We start from the raw sequence: 21581 nt of genomic DNA, 5'->3' as shown, positions 1-21581 counted from the left end.
TTCACAAATATTTAAATGGTTAAGGATTTGGAGGGTATAATAAAATATTTAGGAAAGAAAACAAAACAAGAAAATAAAATAACTGCATTTTACTATTTTTTTAAATCAGGGTACACTGCTTTACAATGTTGTGTTAGTTTCTGCTGCATAGCAAAGTGAATCAGCTACATGTACACATGTACCCCTCCCTCCCAACCCCCGCCCACCCCACCCCCATCCCACCCCCTAGGTCATCACACAGAACTGGGCTGAGCCCCCTGTGTTCAGCAGCTTCCCACTGGCTGTCTATTTCACCCATGGTAGTGTATGTACGTCGATCCTGATCTCCCAGCTCATTCCACCCTTCCCTTCTCCTACTCCATGTTATATGCCAGTCATGAAAAGAATAAAGCTGGGTCATTTGTAGACATCGATGAATCTAGAGTCTGTCATACAGAGTAAAGTAAGTCAGAAAAAGAAAAACAAATATGGAATATCATATATTAACATATATATGTGGAATCTAGAAAAATGGTACAGATGATCCTCTTTCCAGGGCAGGAATAGGGAACATAAGTTGCTGTAAACATGTTGAGGTCTGAGGGGCAGGCATCTAATTTAACACACACTCGTAGGAGCCTGCTGGAACAGTCCAGGGACAAGGTCCGTCGGGTGACAGCGTCACACTCTCCCTCTGCCGTGCTCCGGAGCTCCAGAGTCTCCCAGGAGAGAGCGTTTACTCAAGCTGGCCCTGACTTCTGAGGGTGCCATCTAGGGGACACCTCTGGATCACCTGACTCTGGAGGACAGGGGAACCCGTAATAACTGGAGTCACCTGGAAGAGAGCTCATGCTCGTATCTGGCACCCTGATTTCTGTGACTGTGGTCAGGGGACACCTCTGCATCACGTGGCTCTGGTTTAATGGGGCTTATATTTGTGGGTCCCACAGGATTCTGACCAGTGGAGAAAGAGTTCTTAAACTCCCCCGGGGCACAGCAAAAGGCCAGAGACGCAGGTGCTCCTTCTTCCTTGAAGGAAGTCTATTAGCTAAGCATCCTGACTATGTCCACGGGACAGGTTTCTGACAACACCTGCATCTGGGGACTGACAGTGATCCCTTCCAGAGACAACTGAGGCTGGCAGCTGTCTTCAAGCTCACCCTCTGCCATGCTCCGTGGGGCCGGCGCTCCCTGGAAGCAAGCTTTACTGTTGGTGAAAGTGAAGGTGTTTGTCACTCAGTCGAGTCCGACTCTTTGTGACCCCATGGGCTGTAGCTCACCAGGCTCTTCTGTCCACGGAATTCTCCAGGCAAGAATACTGGAGTGGGTTGCCATTTTCTTCTCCAGGGGATCTTCCTGACCCAGGGATTGAACCTGGGTCTCCCGTATTGCAGGCAGACTCTTTACCGACTGAGCCACCAGGGAAGACATCACTGTTGGCACCCTGGTGTATACATATTACACTGGAGTACAGTTGATTAACGGTGTCGTTAGTTTCGGGTGTACAGCAGAGTGATTGTTATACACATACATGAATCTATTCTTTTTCAAACTCTTTTCCCATGTAGGTTGTTACCGAGTACTGACCAGAGTTCCCTGTGCTGTACAGGAGGTCCTTGCTGGTTATCTATCTTAAACATAGCACTGTACATATGCTGATCCCCAACTCCCAGTCTATCCCCCTGCACCATACCCCTTTGGAAACCAAAGGTTCTCTTAGCCTGTGAGTCTGTTTCTGTCTTCATTTGTATCTTGTACCGAGGTTTTTGTAGCTGCCAGCCAGGGGATGCACCTTGATCTGGTGGCTCTGGGGGCCAGCGGTGGGATGAAGCGGTGGGAGGATAGGGAGGTGTAGGGGATGTGGGGATTGCATTCCAGGGTCCCATGGGACCACGGCAATCAGAGAGATGGTTCTTGGTGGGCTACCACCTCCCGAGCACCGCCCAGGCAGTGCACTGAAACACACCCCCAGCCTTTCTGAGGGGGAGGTCTCTTTGCTTGTCCTGGAGCTTAGGTCCGAGGGCTGGCTTCAGGTCTGGCTCACATTTAGTGGCCTGTGTAGCTGCTTTTAGGGAAGGTAGGCTGTCAGCTGTAGTGGCCTCTTGGCGCTTGGCCTCCACCCCACTCCATCTCACCAGCATCACCCAGAAAAACAGCTGACAGGCTCATTTGGAGCCCTAATTTCTGCAATTGCCACTCAAGGGACACCTCCAAATCCTCTGATCCTGGTGGCCATCAGGGACCACATTTCCAGTCCCACAGGACTGTGTATGTCTGGGTATGTAGAGAAAACCTGATTCTGAGGGTCTCACTTCCAGCCCGCCTGAATCTAGGTGATGAGAGTCTCCCTGTGGGACACAGACAGGTCTTGGCACGTCCTTAGTTATGAAAAGGTGTTAAAAATACAGCAGGCTGAGGAGGGGAGCAGAGTTTGGGGAAGAAAAGACACATGTGTATACATGGCTAAGTCCCTTCACTGTTAACCCGAAACTATCACAACATTGTTAACTGGCTATACTCCAATACAAAATTAAAAGTTTTTTACGTTAGAGAGACAATCGGGAGCTGAGCTGAATGACAAATTCATCTGCATGAGGCTGCTCCTTCAAAACTGGGACATGTGGTTGCTTCAGCTACTGTACAGAAGCCAACACAGAGACACAGAGTGGTTGAATGGATGAAAAATGAAGAGCCATCCACGTGCTGTCTACAAGAGACTCCCTTTAGATGCAAGAAGGGCACTCCAAGAGGGAGAGGATATATGTGCATATACGGCTGATTCATTTTGGTCTACAGCAGAAACTAACACAACATTGTAAAGCAATTACACTCTGAGAAAAAAAAAGAAATTGTTCTTCTCTGCAGTAGATAACTCTGGCTGTCTTCTAAAGAGGGTGATACTTTTCCTTTAGAACACCTTGGAAGTTTAGCTGCATGCGTGTGTAGGCAGGGGCTATATAAGAGGGAGAGAAGAACTTCAAGTTTCCATGGCAATCCCAGGAGGTTAAGGGTGAGGACAGGAAGGCTGAGGGTGAGCAAGAACAGGGAGAAGGGCTGAGAAGTGACATGCCTTTGCCATGATCCCTGAATCTTTGGCTTTTCTTGAAATATTTGCCAAATGCTTGGTATTCATGGATGTCTTACTATGAACAGAAACTACTCAAGGAAGTGAGTTGTGCATTCTTGGCTGATGGGGGGCAAAAGAGAGACCACAACAGGTCCGTGTCAGAGTGAGTGAGAAGCAGAGGGTTCGGGGCAGTGCAAGCTCCCCAAGAATGATTGGGAGTCAGTTCCAGAAGGCTTTGGAATCTCCAAACCCTGCAAATGATAGGGATCATAGATAATTCCACTTTATTTATTGTTAAGTGAAAGATAATCGCTTTACAACATTGTCTTGGTTTCTGCCACATATCAGCATGAATCAGCCATTGGTACACCTTTGTCCCCTCCCTCCTGAACCTCCATCCCACCCCTCTAGGTTGTCACAGAGCCCTGGTTTGAGTTCCCTGAGCCACACAGCAAATTCCCACTGGCTATCTATTTTATATATGGTACTGTTTATGTTTCCATGCTACTCTCTCCATTAACCCTCTCCTTCCTCTCCCCGCCGTGTCCACAAGTAGAGATAATTCCACTTTAAACCTAAACCTCAGCCTGGCAAGGGGTATAGGATACTGAGTTTACAGAGACTGTGATGTTCTACACAGATAAGGGATTTCAGAAAATAAAGCCAGAGTTGGAAAGTTTGTAGATGTCGAAGCGGAGACAAAGGTCTCTAGCACTGAAGGAAGGAACATCTCAACACCTAGAGCATCACCACCACACATGGGAATGTTTTCCAAGAACTGCAGAGGCTGGGGGAAACTCCGGCGGAATTCTTTTTGGTTTTTCAAACCTACAAATGTTTGCTCTGTTGAGAAAGCTATAAAATATCAGAAACAGTTTAAACTTATTTATCTAACCTCAAAGACAGGCTATTTCCCTCAAGACTTACAGATCTGAAATATTCAATGTTCTCTTTCCACAATGCTGAAATCACTTTTGGAAGGCAAATGTTATGGGGGAAAAAAGTTCAGATCTGGAGGGGCTGTGCAACACATGTAAAATGTCTGCACCTCTGGGGTGCCTTTAAAATGGTCACTCTTTAAAAACACATTTCCTTCATCCTTGAAAGGCCCATGAAATATTCTACACTATAAAATCCTTTGGCCTCTTCAGGCTGCTCTAAAATGCTAGAGTTTTTTCTGTCAATGGATCACATACGTTATACTTATATGTTTTGTCCATTGGTTTGTTTCCTCCAGCTACTCAACACTCAGAAAATATTCTGTACTTTTTTCCCACATATGAAAATTGAAAGTTTAAGCTACCATTACTCACCTCCAGGGGATGTGAAGAAATCATGCTGCTGGTTTATAAGATTAGAGGTGAATCGAATACAGTGTAGGCAAGGCACAAAGGCAGTCATGACTAATAAAGAAGACAAATAAGAGAATATCTCAAAGCTACGAGCACAAAGGGTAGACACCCTTCACTGTGGGGTCTCCACAGGGTAGGACATTCTGCAAGGCATTTTCTTCTTCTGAGTTAGTTGCAGACCCTTTTGTTCTTATGGCAGTAAATACAGTACAACCATGGTTTTTGGTTATAAAGGACCATCCATCAGTGATGCCATCCGTGTATGTATGCACTCAGTTGCGCAGTCATGTCTGACTCTTTGAGACCCCATGAGCTGTAGCCCGCCAGGCTCCTTTGTCCATGAGATTCCCCAGGCAGGAATACTGACCCAGGCGGGAATACTGGAGTGGGTTGCCATGCCCTCCTCCAGGGGATCTTTCTGACCCAGGGATTGAACCTGCGTCTCCTGTGTCTCCTGCATTGGCAGGTGGATTCTTTACCACTGAGCCACCTGGGAAGCCATATCCAGAACCTCCTCCACATACAAGGCTATGGCTTTTACTATTCACAGAATTCTCTCCAATAGAGGGAGTACTTCTTCTTCTCTAGTAAAATGGTGTCAACAGACTGGTGTAGTCAGGTTCCCAAGTAATTTGATCTAAGGGACCTTAGAGACAACCTGGGTCATCAGATCAGCCCCCAGTTTCATCAGCAAGAGTCCTCCTCAAAGGTTTCTTTTTTTAAATTGTGTTTATTTTTTCACCCCAGTTTGATGCTTTTTTTCTTTTTTAAAAAAAATTTTTGGAAGATAATTGCTTTACAACATTGTGCTGCTTTCTGTCATATCCTCAAAGGTTTTTAAAAGGTGATTCTTGGGACTTCCCTGGTGGTCCAGTGGTTAAGAAGCCACTTGCAATGCAGGGGACTCGGGTTTGGTCTGTGGTTAGGGAACTAAGATCCCACAAGCCTCGAGGCAACAAAGTCCCAGCACCACAACTACTGAGACTACTTGCTCTGGAGCCCAGGTGCCACAACCAGACAATCCAGGCATCACAAGGAAAGATCCTGGGTGCTGCAACTGAAAGCCAATGCAGCCAAATAAATAATAAAAATGAGCTTTTTCTGCCACAGAGGAAGGGTGCCAGCAAGCCCTCGTGCTCATCCCTGACCTCTCAACAGCCCTGAACTCCGGCTCTGCATGGGACCAAGCAGTTCTCTTTAGCTCCGACAGTCACATGTTGTGAGCACTATGTCGTATCTCATAGCTCATGACAGACATATCTCAGTTCACTGCTGGACAGTGTCTGCCAGGGTCCCATTTATAGTCTGGAAAGGGCCTGTGAGAATTATACTATCTATTATCTCAAAACCAAAAACCCTCCAGTGTTCCCTGAAGAATAAGAGTCAAAGTCAAAGCTGAAGCAAATCAAGAATAGTGGTCACACACTGGAGTTAAGCAGTGGTGAAAACCACTGACCCTAGCACGGGGAAGCCGTCAACAGCTCAAACAATCTGGGGGCATCTGGAGGCCCTTCTTGGTATGCTGCAGTGTTGGTGATCTGTCAGTATAACACTGGGGCGTAAATGAACAAGCAGCTTTGACATGTCCCTTAAAAGCTACATTAATTGTACGGCTTGTTTGGCAGTCATGTACCATGACCTACAAGTTGATCTTCCTCCTGCCCCCTCCAAATCCTGCAGAACCTCATGTGGGTGGTGTCAGTGGAGTTCCCGGGGTGAAACCTCAAGGCTTGGTTGACTCCCCAAGGTTCCCTTTCCTCCTCCCTCAAAGCATCGACTCTTCTCTTGTGTCTCTGAGCTGACCCACTTCCTCTGTGAAGTGCTTCCTTTCTCCTTAGGAGTGATGGGGAGTAAGATTCACTTTCCCCAGCTCCAGAGCTTTGACTCTCTTGGAGGAGAAAAGACAAAAGCCCTTCAACATGCAGGTACCTCTGCTCATAGCAGCTCCTTCTCCAGCCCCAAGAACCTCACTGTTCTCATCTAACTGTGTGTAACGCTAAGATTTTCTGTGTCTTCCCTCCCTCTTATCACTTGGAAAATTTCTACTAATTCTTAAAGCTCTGTCTTAAGGTTGCTCTTCATGACCCTCTCTGACCCTGAAGCTGAGTTCTTTGCAGAACTCTGAATGTGTTGACATGCCTGATGCACCAGAACAAGCCCAGAGCATGGATCCCACCCTGCCCTTTAACCCCAGCCTCCGGTTCACTCCTTGTTCCCCGCTGTTCCCTGGGCGAGAGGCTCTCATTTTGAGAACATTTGAGGTAAGTTCCAGAAGACTCTTTGGCCCCACTTACTGGCTAAAGCACTGGTTCTTAACCTTGGCTGCACATCAGAATCATCTTGGGAGCCTTAAAAAACCCCATTCTCAGGCCATATGGCAGAGAAATTAAATCAAACTCTTTCAGGGCAGGGGGGATGGGGTGGGAGGTGATGTCCAGGCCTGAACTGACACTGTATGTGTCAGTTGCTCAGTCACATCTGACTCTTTTTGCGACCCCATGGACTGTAGCCCATCAGGCTCCTCTGTCCATGGGATTCTCCAGGAAAGAATACTGGAGTGGGTAGCCATTCCCTCCTCCAGGGGATCTTCCAGACCCAGGGATCAAACCCAGGTCCCCTGCATTGCACGAAGATTCTTTACTGTCTGAACCACCAGGGAAGCCTCAAACTGACACTATCCATGATAATAAAATGACTTGTATATTACTTGCCAGTCATGAAAATAAGCACATGGGTGTTGAATTATCAAATACAGAGCTAGGGGAAATAAATGAATGAAAAATAAGAAAAATTAAAGGGGCTCCTAAATTGGGATGTTACTAGAGATGTTGAAATTCTATTTGGGTTCTTTGTTATCACACCAAAGTGTAGGGTGTTCTCTCCACAGTGACAGTTTTTCTTCCATCAATGGTGTCTGAATGCCTTTTTTTCCAGCCTGAACTAAGAAGCCCTCATGCTTTTTAAAATTTCTGGAGGTTGAATTCCAGTGAAATTTCCTCTCCTTCAGCCCCCACCCAGTGTGGGTCCTGTGTGCCCCTCTCTCTTACCAGGAAGGCACAGTTAGGGCCAAGGAGTGAATGTGGACAAACGAGTCATTCAAGGGCTTCTGATGGTTCTGTGTGTTTTACATGAGAGATGCCTCCAGCCTCCATAGCCATCCTGAGCTCTCCATCCATGTCTGGGGTCTCACAGCATCAAAGAGCTAAAGTCAAGATCGATGGGGCAGACAGCAAGTAGGGCCTTCTTTACAGGTAAGTAGGTATGATTGGTTTTAGGCCTTGGCTCTTACTGCCTATATTTTTTATCTTTTGGCCCCACCATGTGGCATATGAGACCTTAGTTCCCCAACCAGGGGTCGAACCCCCTGCACTGGCATCATCGAACCTTAGTCACTGTGCCACCAGGTAAGCCCCTCTTACTGCCTCTAAAGACAAGCTCCCTCACTACTCCCTGGCAGATCTCAGACAGGTCTGGGGAGCTCTGCACCAGACACCCTGGCTTCCACTCCCACCACATTCTGAGGAGCCAGGAGAACACAGGGCGAGCCCTGGCACCACTCAGAGACCCGTCAGAGTGAAGCCACTTGTTACATTAGAACTGGAGCTTCAGATGATCACCAACAGGAGACGTTGGAAAGCAGGGCGGAGGAGGCAAGTCTCTGCCTCCGAGATGAGCATGCAGTCCAGCAAGTTCCATCAGGGCTGAGTCACCTCCATCTAGGGGGGCTTAGTGAGTCTTCATTACAGAACCGTGCTAACGCAAAAACCACGGGGGGAAAGCTGTGGTAAATCTGATATAAGATATCACTGTGGAGAGGTTATACATTAGTTTGGGAGCAGGAACCTGCCACAGGTCGTAAGACCTATTCTAGTATTCCAACCAAGGGTTTGCAAACAGTAACAGAACCAATTAAAAAAAAATTTAATATAAAGAAGTCCAATTCACAAAACTGAAAAAATGCGGCAGTCTTTTAGTTACACTGTTATGTTGGGGGAGAGAGTTGGTTTATCCACTGGTCTGTTGATGGTACATAGAAGAGAGGTAGGTAGTTATCTGCAGGGCAGAGAATAAACAGACACACTGTGAAATGACAAGCTCAAAGGCCTGTGGGTCAGCCGTTTTCACCATGTAAAGGGCTGAAGGTTACCATGGGGCTGGGTGTCTGAAGTTTTCAGGACAGACACATATTGCTGGGACCAAAGACAGGAGCAGATGCAGATATCTGGGGATGAAAGCAGTGTTGCTGATGACAGGACTGGCCCACGAGAGCTGCCATCTGAATGCTTCAAGAGATGGTGGGACTCTGCAAACCCAGAAGCCCAAGCACACGGCTTTTTTGCAATAAGAATGAAATTTGCCAGGTGCTTGAACAGCCCTTTCTGGTTTTCATTCTGCACATCTAGCTCTTAATCCCATGTTCCAGCGTATCTTTTTTTAAATTTATTTGGCTGCACTGGGTCTTTGCTGCAGCACACGGGATCTTTAGTCATAATGTGAACACTTAGTTGTGGCCTGTGGGATCTGGTTCCCTGACCAGGGCTTGAACCTGGCCTCCCTGCATTGGGAGCACAGGGTCTTAGCCACTGGACCACCAAGCTGTCCTCCAGCATTTCTTTCTACTTCTTGATCGTATAGAGACTCATGTTTTCTCCAAATGGGAAACTGAGATAGATCAAAGATGAGTAGAAAATCATGTTTCAAGGAGCATTCAGGATAGAGCTTTAGCAGATCCTCAAAGAATAGAAAACTAGTTTATAAGTGAGCTTTTTCATCCAATAGACCAATAACACAAGTGTATCAGCCTTAGGTGAGGCAGTAGGGAGTCATTACCAGACCGACTTGCCATATTCATTTCCTAATACTGCAAGCAAGGGGAGACCTCCATCCTCCTGGGGACAGAGAGGGCAGACCTGGTCAGACCTCTGGCCTAGTGCTGGCTGGCACCCTGCAGGCCAGCCTCTTGGTGGACTCTGCCTGGAACCTAGACCTCCCACACCAGATGGTCCTCCAGTGAGGCTGGGCCCTGGTTTTGCCCATACCCGAAGCCCTGACACCTTGTCCCCAAGCTGCGGCGCCTCCTCAGTCCTGCCTCAGACCTCAGCCTTGACACTCTCCCCTCTGGTTAGACCACGGGTCTCCATTCTGCTGCCTCAAGCCCAGAGCCTCGTCCTCCCTCCAGTTCCTCAAGAGTCATACAGACTTGGGACTAAATCTCAGCTCACACATCTGAGCATGTTAACTCATTAGCAATACAAAGATAGTAATGATATCCACCTCACAGCCTGTTCAAGCTGACACATATTAGGGACTCAAGTTAGGGTTAAGTTAAGGGCTACGTATTCTGAAAGTTATATGCAAAATATTGTGGATAAGTGTATTTTTCTGGAAAGAGAATTTTTTTTGTGTGGGGGCAGGAAGCAGGGGGGCAGCCAAAGGGATTTGTGACTTAGAGATGTTAAATCACCACCATTGAGTTCCACACCATACAGTATAAACCAACACTTGATGGGGGAAAATAATTGTCAGAGAGATGAGGCTGTGCTTAGGAATTCAAGCATATCATCTTGCTGCACAGCAAAAACTGTCAAAATCCTCCCCTGGAATTATTAAAGCCAGTAAAGAAAGCTAATAATTCAGTTACACACCAGCAAAACTCTAGGTATACTTCACAGCATTCTAACTCTTAAAAAAAAACCCAATCAAGAGAGTACCTTTAAAACTATATAATCTATCTCTTCTGAAATGGATCTCCATCTCTTATATACAAAAGGCTTTCCTTCTCTCTGCTCAACTCCTGGAGTACCCAGCCCCCTGATGCTACCAGGTTAGAACCTTGCTTCTACCATCTGCTGCACACACGCTGTGCGCACTCATTTTGCACCTTCTACCCACTTATCATTTGAAAAGACCCTGATGCTGGGAAAGGTTGAGGGCAGGAGGAGAAGGGGACGACAGAGGATGAGATGGTTGGATGGCATCATCGACTCAATGGACATGGGTTTGGGTGGACTCCAGGAGTTGGTGATGGACAGGGGGGCCTGGTGTGCTGCGGTTCATAGGGTCACAAAGTCAGACACGACTGAGCAACTGAACCCACTTATCTCCCACAACCCCTCCTATCAGTAGGGAGATAAAAAATGACAGGAATGTAGGGCTTAAATCTATACCACGGTTAAGTTTATGTTTTCTAGAAGGCAGTTTGCCTTATTTTGTTAGTTTTTCTTTAAACAACAAAGCATTACAGCTAAAGTTCTGTTCCCAAACTTTTTCCCTTCTTTTCTCTTCCAGCAGTACCAACAAACCTGACATTGGTATATACATGTCCTTCCCATGAAAGTTTGTATATTTTTTCCATATGCTCGTATGCTCACAAATAAAACATGATTGTGCCGTGGGTTTTAAAACTTTACATGCTATTATATTGTATTATGATTTTAATAAGATATAATTGAAACACTATAAAATTCACCCTCTCCAAGTCTACAGTTCAGTGTTTTCTTAGTATATTCATAAAGTTGTGAAACCACCAGACCTATCTCACTCCAGAACATTTTCCTCACCCCCAAAGAGACACCCGTGCCTATTAGTCATTACTCTCCACTCTCTTGCATTTTCCTCTCCTTTTGGCCACTGGCAGCCTCCAATCTGTCTCTACGGACTTGCCCACTCTAGACATTTCATGGAAATGTAATCATATAATATGTGATCTTTCATGTCTGGCTTATTTCACTTAACCCTGATTTTTAAAGTTTCATCCATGTCTTAGCACGTGTCAATATTTCATTCCTTTTTATGACCAAATAAAATCTCATTGTATGGATATACTACCTTTTGTTTACCTGTTCATTAGTTGATGGATACTTCAGTTGCTTCCACTGTTTGGCTATTAAAAAGAAAGTTGCTATGAGCATTTCAGCATGAGTTTTTGTGTGAACATGTGTTTTCATTTGTCTTGGGTATATATTTAGGAGTGGAAGTGTTGGGTCATATGCTTAACTTTTGGGGAAACTTCCAAATTGTTTTCCAAAGCATCTTCCTAGCTTAACTCCATTCCAAATCTGTGGACCAACAGAGTTTCTTAGAGACTGAAGAGGAGCCCAACACACAAGAACAGTTTAGAGCAGAGGCTCAGATTAGCCGCACTGCTAATGAGTTTAAGGGATAATAATGACAAGCAACCCAACACAGACATCACAGAAAATTATAGGATAAATGATGTTCTTACTAAGCATTAACACATGAAAAAATATGTAGCTATTGATATTTACTGGGCATTTTCCTCAGATGAGCTTCCCTTTCTTACCAGAAGGTGGCAGAGAGGGTGCAGTTTAAACTCCCACCTCCCTCATTTTTACAGGAAACTTTCTTTTTCTTTTTTTAAAGAATAAAACAATCACAATCTCCCAATTCATCCCACCTCCCCTTCCCCACTTGGTGTTCATACATTTGTTCCCTATGTCTGTGTCTCTATTTCTGTTTTGCAAATAAGATCATTGATACCATTTTTCTAGATTCCACTTACATGCAATACTATATAACACTTGTTTTTCTCTCTGACTTACTTCACTCTATATGACATAGCTAACTAATGAAAAACTACTATATAGCTCAGGGAACCCCACTCAGTGCTCTGTGGTGACCTAAATGGGAAGGAAATTCAAAAAAGAGGGGAAAATATACATACATATATTGATTCACTTTGCTGTCAGTAAAAACTAACATAACATTGTAAAGCAACTACCCCCCAATAAAAATCAATTTAAAAAATAAAAATAAGACAAATAACACTAGCAAATTACAGCTTTTAACCTTAGAAATACAGATTCTCAGGTCCTATTATTTACTATCATTTATTAGAAAATCATGCAAGTGTGACTAGGGAGAATCACTATTGATATCTATACCACATAGGTTAAATACAACATAAGCTATAAGAAAGAACTAATAAATATGTCTAAAAGTTATGAATAGATAAACCCACTCTAATTAGTATAAGCATTTTAAGGGCAACTGAAAAATAAAAATGTATACATGCCACAGATTGATGGGAATGATCACAATTTGCAACATGAAAGAAAATGTAATTTCAGAAAGCAGTTTGTCAGTGTTACGATGCCCTCTTCTATTAAATCAGAGACTGTATTAGATAATAGCCAAGGCCCCTTCTTCCACCGATACAGTCTATTTCCCGTTTTAGAGAGGTGAGTAGGACAGACACGTGACTCAACTGCCGTCATACGCTAGGGTCACCGTCTATATCTAAAAAGAAGAATCTCCATGAACAACTACGTGAGTTATGGCTTCTGCCCATAAGAAAACACAGTAAGTTCACTTCAGGCTTATTTAAAATGGCACACAACTCAAAATGAGGTGTTTATTTTGAAAAGGAAAGGACTCCTGATGAGTTCCTGGGGTCTGGTCTGTAGGGGTGGCTGCCAGGTAAAGAGAGACCAAATGGGCCCATTCCTAGGAAGGGCTGAAAGTGGGGCGGGGGCGGGGGAGGTGGGGGGGAGGAGGCAGAAAAGGCCCCGAGAGAGTGAGAACTGCACAGGGTCCAAGAGGCTGCAGGAGTCTGGAGTGGTCAGAGACGGCCCACACACTGCTGGGGCCTGGCCGGAGAGTAAACCGCGACCAGTTTAATGGTGTTAGCTGCAGGCTTCCCTCCTGAAGACAGTGTCCGCTGAATCCAGTCCCTGACCTATGACCGCAAATAACACATCCCACTCCTTTCAGAGGCTTGTCCCCCACCAACCCCCGCCCCCCACGAGTCTAATTGTGAACTATTACAGGGAAATAAGAAGTTTAGAAATAATGTTAAAAGTTGAGGTTTCTCTTAATAGAAGTCAGACCTATTTTGCAGAATCCTCTGCAGGTGTAGGGCCATAGAAATTCTAGATATGTGTGGCTTGGCAAACTGCTAAGTTCCGTTCTGCTTTCCTCCTTGCTGTGGCCAGAGAATGCTGGCCCTTCTACAATGGTGGGTGTGTTTCGCCAGAAAACTCACATATTTGCGGGTGGGGTCAGCTGGGCGGCTGGAGGGATCTTTCAAAAGTCCGGGTGAGGACTTCAAGCACTGCAGGGACTTACAAGGGGTGAAAACTAATACCGCGGGGTGAGCAAATTCCCACTGTCGGTGAAGCCGGAGGTGCCCTTCCAGAAACGTGACAGGTAAGCGACTGACTATCACAGGGAGGCAGAGCCTCAGAGCTGCAAGGCTGTGCTCTAGAATCCTGCCATCACATGCACCTTTTCTGTGGTACCCGGACCAGCAGTTAAGGGCTCCTCGGGTTACCCTGGGCTCTCTGGCCTTGGCGAGATTCATCTTAAGTGGCTGCAACTACAGGTACCCCCAAAGAATGTGGAAACCAGGCAAATACAGTTCTCTCCAGATAATTTAATCAATGCACAGTCAATAATAGGCGTATGCAAGGCCACCTTAAAACAGTAGATCTTCATTTTGAGGAGTTTATAATATTGATCTCAGTTTGGGGATGCAGAGGCTCAGGTTAAGTCTTAAGAATCTGTGGTTTAAAGAGATAGAATGGCCCTAGATTAAGATGAGATCAGATGAAAATGTAGTTTTTCTTAAAGAAAAGGTAAATCAGTTAGAAAGAAGGTTTATCGGCTGTTGCAAACAGAGCAGAAAGAGCCTCCGAGGCATAGAATGGTGACGCTTAGCCAAGGACAGTCCAGGACAGAGAGACTAGACCAGAGGACCTCGACATCCCCCCTTGCTGACTTGGCCTTCTCCAGCACAGCCTTGGTCAAGCTGGAGGACACAGCTAATGATTTCCCACACAGCTCCTCGCTCTGACTGTACTCTCTAGGCAATCACCTGCTAGAAGTTGGCCTTTTGTGCAGACCTGCCACAGGGACGGAGAGCTGTGGTCTGGCCAGTATGAACATGCTGGCTACAGGGAAGTCGTGCTCATGTCCTCCTAGCCCTCACTGAGAATGAGTAAACTGTACTCTATTTTACACACGAGCCTTACGAGCTGGTGTACACGCACTCTTGCAAGACAGATCTTCTGTCTGGGTGCTGAAAAATCAGATTTTTAAGCCCACAGGACTGTCTGAGCTACCAAAATGCTAGCTGGTGCCTCCTGGCCACCCTGGGCTGGCCTTAGTTTCCCTCCCACTAGAAATGGCCACACTCACCTTTTACAGGACACTGTATGGTCACATTTGCTTGCAGGGGTGCCTCCACGAAGCCGCCAATCACAACAGAGAGATGGCCATGCTCTGGTCTGGTGATGTTTCTTCCAACAGACAAGACGACAGGTGCCTCTTAATTCAAAGGGAGCAGGAAACTCTGTTAGATTCAGGCTTTTGCTCTGAGTGACCTCACTGCACTTGGTAAGCTCTGCCAAGCTCCTGGAGAGCAGGTGCAGACTCCTGGCTCGGTCCGCATCCCCCGTGGTGCCCCACGGGGACTTGCACACTCACAGGCTGCAGGGGCTCAATGGGTGGATGCACAGATGAGATATCTACAAAGAGGCAATGCAACCACCATGAGCAGACTGTGAGGGTATTTTGGCTTTATAACCAAAACTGGGGATAAATTAAAGAATAAAATTAGAGGGATAAAATCCTCTTTGATCATTTGAAAAAGAAGGGTCAGAAATTCATTCAGAGAAAGGCATGGCAGAGCAGGAGTGACATCTCTGCAGTGCATCCTTGGATGAGTAAAGGCAGAACCAAAACAGACCAGGTCCCGGGACCATCTGACTCTCTTTCTGGAAGGAAAATGTGAATAAAACCTGCACAAAACTTGCATGGAAAAAAAAAATAAAAACAAGGTCATAAAGAATCAGGAACTCATTCACAGACTTTTACTTTCCTGGATTTTAAGAACCATGTACTTTTACCAGATTCATTTATGAAGTCATTCAGGAAATGTACTCTGTGCCTGGGCTGGACAATGGAAATACCAAGTTGGAACGGAAACATTCTTGTCCTCAATCAGCTCAGAGACTGGTGGGAGACACCACTACCATCACAGGGTGATGGGTGATGAGGTGGAGAAACGTGCTGGTTGCCCAGGGGTCTCTCAGGAGCATGTGGGGGTGAGGGAAGGCCACGTCCCTCTACCATAGAGCTGCTGCCGTGGCTGGTTTCCCTCCTCCACCTTAGCATGGAAGCGTTTGGAGGGAGGGGCCGTGCTGGGCCTGCATCGCAGCGCACAGGCTTCTCCAACTGCGGCGCACAGGCTTCTCCGACTGTGGCACACAGGCTCGGTAGTTGCAGTGTGCGGCCTTAGTTTCCCAGAAGCAAGTGAGATCTTGGTTCCCCAACCAGGGATTCAACCCACATCCCCTGCATTGGAAGGCAGATTCCTAACCGATGGGCCACCAGGAAAGTTCTCACATATTTCTTTACTTTTTTTTTTTTTTTTAATCACTAATGCATAGCATGTGAAAGAGTAACAACATTTAGCTGTTTGGTAACCATGTCTTCTGCAGAAGAGAATTTGGGAATGACTACGTTCAGGTGGCCAAATGTTCCATTTGTTCCTTGAGTGCCTGGGGCACTGAAACGGTATGCTGGGAGTTGAAAATACAGGGACTCTCGGGCTGAGAGAGGGCTGTCGTTGTCAGGTGTCCTCTGGCCCTTAAAGACCTTGCACCAGCTCTCCCATGAATCTGGGTTATCCTGGGATGGACTTAAGAGGAAACTTGCAAGCTGCAAGAGAGACTTCTGTTTCTCCCAACAATCCAGAACCTCAGAACTGAGGTTTTCTAGAAAGGAGCAGGTGCTCGCAGAGGATAATCACCCAGGAGGATCAAGGCACAGAAAATCAAGGTGTGAAGGCCCTACCATGGGAATGCAGCCAGGAGAGGGATGGGGCACCAAGTCATGCAGATCCAAAGAGCTTTGAAAATCAATTGGCCCCACCTCCTCAGGCAGGTTATAGATGTGATGGACTGCCTACATCAATGCTTGGCTGTCTAAATGCTGGGTTCCAATCCCTGATAATTGTCTTTCTCCTCATCTTATCTTAGTTATTTGAGCCATAGATACCAGAAACCACAGAGCAGAGAGTTGGAGGGTAACTTTCTTATTTGACTTTTGATCCCAGATCATGAGCCTGCCACAAGGAAGCATTGCTTACAACTTTGCCAGCTAAAAATGTTCCTTCATCAAAAAGCACACTTTAATATTAAAATGAGCTTGTCTACTTCCTGGGACAATTTACACTAATTTACAATGACAATTTCCTGAAAGTGTTTTTAAGGATTGGGCAGAGGAGTGCCATTGGGAGGTATGCATCAACCTTTAAAGGATAATTATCTCTTTCGTTGGATGGTGGCATTTTAAAAACAAAAAGTCAGCACAATTAACACCACCAATGAAACCCCATCTTGTTAATTTCCAATTCTTAGAAGGTGAACTCTAGAGCAGCTGTTTTCAAAGTGTGGTCCTTAGGCCAGCAGTGTCAGCATAACCTGGGAACACGTTAAAAAGGCACATTCTTGGACTTCCCCGGTGTTCCAGTGGTTAAGACTTCTCTAAGACTGCACTGCAGGGGTCATGGGTTTGATCCCAGGTTGGGGAACTAAGATTCCACATGCCTCAAGGCCAAAAAAAGTGCACATACTCAGACTTCACTCCAAGCCTGCTGTGTCAGAACCCCTGGGAATGGGGTCTGGAGATCTGTGTTTTAACATCGCCTTCCCCAGTGATTCTGCTGTGCGAAGCATGGCAACTGCTGCTCCAGAGTTTAATGTTAAAAAACCAGACCACACCCAGGCACTCCAGGCTGCATAATGGGCATTACCTGCATACAGCACAGAAGAACTTTCCACATCTGAACCGAGATGATTAGCTACAGCACATCCATATGTTCCTTGGTCTTTCTTTGTAGGTTTCCGTATCTGTATTTTCCCCATTCCATCCAAAATGACTCTGTAGAACAGTTAGAAAGAGGATGTGTTCATGTGACACAATGAACTACTTGAGAACCACAGCGACCCAAAGAGAATGAAGACATTGACTTTGGGCTGGCAAGGATCCAGAAGATAATCTTGTCAAGCTTCCTGCCTATAAGCAGACCACTATGTAGACTGGAGCTGGAGGAGGGAATGGCAACCCACTCCAGTACTCTTGCCTGGGAAACTCCATAGATAGAGGAACGTGGCAGGCTACAGTCTATGGGGTCGCAAAGAGTCAGATACAACTTAGCGACTAAACATTAACATACAGACTGGAGGGTGGAAAAGTCACTCTTTTTGGCTGAAACTCATTGAGACGGTAGAGCTGGACTATGCTCAGAGATCCAGACTTCCTATCTCACTCTGCATGAGAACAGACTCTTCCGGATGGACTCAATGCTTAATTTACCATGTTTTAAAAAAGAAACTAGTGTTAGTTTGCTGGAGGTTAAGCCTGCATTTTCTGCCCTGAGCCTTTCTAACAGACTACAGATGTGAATTTTTCAGTTCAGATTTTCACGCTGGAAGTGAGTGGACCTTTAGTTACTGCACCCTGGCAATGGTTATTTTCTCATGGTCTGAAAAGCTCAGTGGAAGTAACAAAGCTACTGCTGCATTGTATTGGGTTTTGAGCATGCTGTTAAGAATCAGGGCTACACTGCGTGAACCCCTTATGGTTTCCCAATTATTGACATTCCCAAACATCTGCATGTAAATAACACTTAGAAAATCAGAGCTGGCCAAGAGTATCCTCACAGGCGAGATACTGATTCAGGGGATGGGAAAGAATACTTGTTTCACTTGAATTTTAATTTTTTCTTATTTGATTTGAAGTTGCTAATAGATTATCTGGATCAGCAGTCCATATACTATTTTTTCACCTGCCTTCTTCCCATTTTACAGATCTTAGCAACGTGGATCGTTCTGTTGTTGTTGTTCAGTTGCCCAGCCATGTCCAACTCTTTGCGACCCCATGGACTGCAGCACGCCAGGCCTCCCTGTCCCTCCCAGAGATTGCCCAAATTCATGTTCATTGCATCGGTGATCCCATCCAGCCATCTCATCCTCTAATGCCCTCTTCTCCTTCTGCCCTGCATCTTTTCTAGCATCAGTCCTTCCAGTGAATATTCAGGGTTCGTATCCCTTAAGATTGACTGGTTTGATCTCTTTGCTATCCAAGGGACTTTCAGAAATCTTCTCCAGCACCACAGTTCAAAGGCATCAATTCTTTGGGGTTTTGCCTTCTTTACTTCTGCCTTATTTACAGTCCAGCTTTCACAACCGTACATGACCACAGGGAAGACCAAAGCCTTGACTATACAGACCTTTGTCAGCAGAGTAATAATGTCTCTGCTTTTCAACACACTGTCTAGGTTTGTCATCACTTTCCTGACAAAAAGCAACTGTCTTCTGATTTCATGGCTGCAGTCACCGTCCGCAGTGATTTTGGAGCCCAAGAAGAGGAAATCTGTCACTACTTCCACCTTTTCCTTTCTATTTGCCATGCAGTAATGGGGCCAGAAGCCATGATCTTAGTTTTTTTTTACTATCTAGTCTTAAGCCGGCTCTTTCACTCTGCTCCTTCACCCTTATCAAGAGGCTCTTTAGTTCCTCTTCACTTTCTGCCATTAGAGTGGTATCATCCGCATATCTGGGATTGTTGATGTTTCTCCCACCTTCTGGCTTGTAACTCATCCAGCCCAGCATTTCTCATGATGTGATCAGTGTACAGGTTAAACAAACAGGGTGACAGCAGACAGCGCTGTCATACTCCTTTCTTGATCTTGAACCAATCAGTTGTCCCATACAGGGTTTTAACTGTTGCTTCTTGACCCTCATACAGGTTTCTCAGGAGACAGGGAAGATGGTCTGGTATTGCCATCTCTCTAAGAATTTTCCACAGTTTGTCATGATCTACACAGTCAACGGCTTTATCATAGTCGACGAAACAGAGATAGATGTTTTTCTGAAGTTCCCTTGTTTTCTCTATAACCCAGCGAATGCTGGCAATTTTACCTCTAGTTCCTCTTCCTTTCCTAAACCCAGCATGGACATCTGGAAGTTCTTGGTTTGCCTAATGCTGAAGTCTAGCATGCAAGATTTTAAGCATGACTGTTTTGACCAACTGCTAAATACTCTATGTTTCTTCATGAACTAAACTGGGCCACTTCATTTCCTGTCACTTTACATTGCTTGCTTACCCTCTGCTGTAGCCATAAAGAACCTCTAACAATTTCCAGAACATTCCATGGTCTTTCATCACCCTGAGCTTTTGCATAAGTTGTTCACTCTATTTGGAATGCCCTTCCCCACTTTTGGCAACTCTGACTTACCCACTGAGTCCTGGAGCAAATGTAATTTCCCTTGTAAAGCTTTCGCCAATACTCCTAGAGTTATCTCTGCCCCCTCTGGGCTCCTTCTGGTTTGGTTCATATATTTATTTGATGAAATATCTTTTTATTCTCATGAGATTGTGATATTTTCAAAAGCAGGGACCAGATTTTATTCACAGCTGTGCATTTTCAATGTCTAGCACAGTACCTTTTATATGGCAAGTTTTCAAAAACATTTAATGACTCAGTGAATGAATGACTAGAATAGAGCAGAATAATAGTAGAGAATCAATATACTAGAGAATGCAAGCTCCCCTGCAACCCACAAATGAAGTATACAAAGGTGGGAAGAGACCAAAACAGCTGGATTGCCCAGAACAAAAACAGGAATAAGGCAGAGGTAGCTGTGACCAGGGCTAGGCTCTCACTGTCAAATCCCTGTTAATGAACAGTTGATTAAGAAAAAAAGTAAAACTAATAACTCTACATGACAAATGTTTATGCATGAAAATCTTTTCTTAAATTATTTCATGTGTATGTTTGTATGATTTAGCAATTCTCAGAGGATTCCTTTGTTTCAGTGGTCTCAGTTTTACAGTACAGTAGGAAGTCACCGAGAAATAGCTGAGTACACATGAACCTTCCCGCCAGGTGATGTCACCCAGGATCCAGGCTGGGCCAGTCCCTGGGCTGGAGAACCAGAAGGTGGAGTTCTTTAAGGAATCTGATCTTGACCTCCACCACAAAATCTTATTCTTTACTTGAAGAGATAATGAAGCTGATCTCTCCACAGACATCACCCCCAGGGAATCCACCCACAGCCTTCGCTTCCTAGCTGTGATCTCTTACTCAGCTGGCATCCAAACACACTCCACGCCTACACTGTTGCCTCCTATTGGAGACGGGCGCTTGGAAACATCATTCCATTTCTGCATGACTTCAGTTGAAAAGATTTGTGAAAGTCAGAAAAATATATCTAAACTCGAGAACTTTTCTTGCATAAAGAAATTTAAACATAAGTTGAAAAAATTAATTAGGTGTATTGGAGAAAGAATGGAAATAAAAATAGATCTTTTAAAAATTCCCTTAAAATATTAAAAACAAAAACTCTTACTAGCCAACTAGGACTGCTTCAGTGTCAAATGGCTGGTCCCTAAAGTATGCAGAAACAGGTCTGATTTAGGATGGCAGAATCTTTATGGGATCTTCAGGAGCCTCAGCCACAGAAACTAATGCAAATTCCACTTGAGCAATTCAGATGATCACAAATCAACTCAGTTCATCAAACACTGACTTGAACTAACCACGGTCTTCTACCACATCCCTCTAGTACTTTATGGCCACAAATCAGCTGATCAACTTTCTCGGCCTCTGTTTCTCATAGTTTCTTTTTTTTTTTTTTTTGAAATAAACTTTATTTTGGAATGATGTTGGCATTACAGAAAAGCAACAAAGATAGTACAGAGGGTTCTTATCTCCTTTTTTCTTGGTTCTCCCTGATGTGAACATCTTCAGCATGTGATACTTCAGTATGTGATCAAAACTAAGGCACCAGCATTGGTCCATCACTGTTGTTAACAAAACTTCAGTCTTTATGTAGATTTCATTAGTTTTCCCACTAATGTTCTTATCCTGTTGCACAGTCTCCCATTCAGGACATCGTATTGTATTTAGATATTATGTCTCCTTAGTCTCCAGAAGGTCTGTGACAATTTTTCTGTCTTCCCCCAACCCCTTCCCTTTTTTTGAGGACTTTGACAGTTTTGAGGACTACTGATAATAATAGAATGTTCCTCAATTTGGGTTTGACTAATGTTCCTTATAATTTCTAAAGTGAAATTGTTGAGCAATCCTGAAAGGGTGGTCCTTGGATCCCAGGGGTCTGTGAGGTCAAAACTATTTTCATAATAGTAAATAT

General features: G+C 45.0%; 1 pseudogene; it reads right to left on the bottom strand.

The window, feature by feature from the left end:
• Positions 1-21581, bottom strand: part of LOC110122946 (ADAMTS-like protein 3) — a 53204-nt pseudogene that overhangs the window by 28094 nt on the left and 3529 nt on the right.

The sequence above is a fragment of the Odocoileus virginianus genome, chromosome 16 (assembly GCF_023699985.2).
Source record: "Odocoileus virginianus isolate 20LAN1187 ecotype Illinois chromosome 16, Ovbor_1.2, whole genome shotgun sequence".
In the NCBI taxonomy this organism is placed as follows: Eukaryota; Metazoa; Chordata; class Mammalia; order Artiodactyla; family Cervidae; genus Odocoileus; species Odocoileus virginianus.
The sequence above is the reverse complement of the archived record's forward strand: the minus strand, read 5'-3'. Positions and strand labels throughout refer to the sequence as shown.